The sequence below is a fragment of the Orycteropus afer genome, unplaced genomic scaffold (assembly GCF_000298275.1).
Source record: "Orycteropus afer afer isolate SDZICR_OR568_19922 unplaced genomic scaffold, OryAfe1.0 scaffold00455, whole genome shotgun sequence".
Classification (NCBI taxonomy): Eukaryota; Metazoa; Chordata; class Mammalia; order Tubulidentata; family Orycteropodidae; genus Orycteropus; species Orycteropus afer.
The window spans coordinates 1,246,251-1,248,499 of record NW_006922042.1 but is presented as its reverse complement, the minus strand read 5'-3'; positions in this window follow the sequence as shown (position 1 = coordinate 1,248,499).

The following is a 2,249-nucleotide window of genomic DNA, read 5'->3' as shown; positions in this document are numbered from 1 at the left end:
GAGAAATCCAACTGATTTTTATATGTTGACCTTATATCCTTCCATTTTGCTGAATCTCTCTATTTGTTCCAGTAATTTTTTTTTTTTTTTTTTTTTACTGAGTGTTTTGTATTTTCTATGTATAGGATCATGTCATCTGCAAATAGAGATAGTTTTATTCCTCTTTACCATTTTGGATGCCTTTTATTTCTCTTTCTTGCCTTATTGCCCTGGCTAGGACTTCCAATACAATATTAAATAGAAGTGGTGATAGAGGGCATCCTTGTCTGGTTCCCATTCACAAGGGGAATGTTTTGAGTCTTTCTCCATTAGCATGATGTTGGCTGTTGGCCTGGCATATATGCCCTTTATTATGTTGAGGAATTTCCCTTTTATCCCTATTTTGCTGAGAGTTCTGAACAGGAATAGGTGTTGAATTTTATTGAATGTCTTTTCTGCCTTGATTGATATGACCTATGGTTCTTTTGTTTTGTTTATGTGGTGGATTACCTTGATTGTTTTTCTGGTGTTGAACTGTCCTTGCATACCAGGTATGAATCCCACTTGGTCAGGATGGATTTTTTTCAGATATGTTGTTGGATTCTGTTGGCCAGGATTTTGTTGGAGATTTGTGCATCTATGTTCATGAGGGATATTGGTCTGTAGTTTTCCTCTCTAGTGGTGTCTTTCCCTGGTTTTGGTATTAGTGTTATGGTTGTTCCATAAAATGAGTTTGGGGAGTATTACTATCTTTTTCTATGTTCTGGAATAGATTGAGTAGTATAGGTGTCAACTCTTTCCTGAATATTTGGTGAAATTCTCCAGTGAAGCCATCAGGGCCAGGATTTTCTTTGTGGGGATTTATTTATTTATTTTTTTAGTGACGTGTTCCATTTATTCTTTTGTTATAAGTCTGTTCAAGTATTCTATCTCTGAGTGGGATAGTTTAGGTAGGTCTTGTGATTCCAGAAACTTGTCCATATCTTCCAGGTTCTAAAATCTGTTGGAATACAGTTTTTCATAATATTCTGTCAGTATCTTTTTTTATTTCAGTTGGTTCTGTTGTGATGACACCCTTTTTGTTTACTATTCTTGTGATTTGGATCTTCTCTTTCTTTTCCTTTGTTAGATCTGCCAATGGTTTATTGATATTATTAATCTTTTCAAAGAACCAGCTTTTTGTTTTGTTGATTTTCTGTTTTTTTTTTTCATTTATTTCTGCTCTGATCTTTGTTATTTCTTGCTTCTAGTTGCTGTAAGATTCTTGTTTTGTTCTATTTCTAGTTGTTGGAGTTGATGAATTAGACTGTTGCTTTTGTTTCTTTCCTCTTTTTTGATGTATGCATTTATTGCTATAAACTGTCCTCTGAGTATTGCGTTCACTGTGTCCCATAGGTTTTGGTATGATGTATCTTCATTCTTATTTGTTTCTAGGAATTTTTAATTTCAGTTTTTATTTGTTCTATTACCAATAGTTTTTGAGCAGTGAATTGTTTGGCTTCCATATGTTTGATGCTTTTTCCTTGCTCTTCCTATTATTCATTTCTAATTGTATAGCATTGTGGTCCAAGAAGATACTTTGTAGAATTTCCATGCTTTTGAATTTATTGAGGCTTGTTTTATGTCCTAACATATGGGCTATTCTGGAGAAGGATCCATGTGCACTGGAGAAGAACATGAATTGTGCTTTTGTTGGGTGGAATGCTCTGTATGTTTATGAGGTTGAGTTGGTTGATTGTGTGGTTGAGTTCTTCTGTATCTTTGTTGAGTTTTTTTTCTAGCTGATCTGTCCTTCCTTGAAAGTGGTGTTTTAAAGTCTCCTAGTACTATTGTAGAGTTGTCCTTTTAAATTCAATTAATATTTGCTTCATGTATTTTGGAGCACTTTCATTGGATGCATAAATATTTATTGTCATAACATCTTCTTTGTCAATTGACCCTTTCAGTATCATATAGTGTCCTTCTTTGTCTCTTATGTTGTTTTTCACCTTAAAGTCTGTTTTCTCAAAAGTTAATATTGCCATTCCTTCTGTTTTTTGGTTACTGTTGGGTTGGTATATATTTTTTCCACCCCTTAACTCTTAATTTGTTTTTATCTTTCTGTCTAAGGTGGGTCTCTTGTAGGCAGCATATTGATGGGTCTTCTTTTCTTATCCTGTTTAACACTCTCTTTCTCTTGATAGGTGCATTTAGTCCATTCATATCCATTCATATTGAGTGTAATTAGTGATAGGTAGAATTGATTGCTGTCATTCTATTTTTTTTTTTTT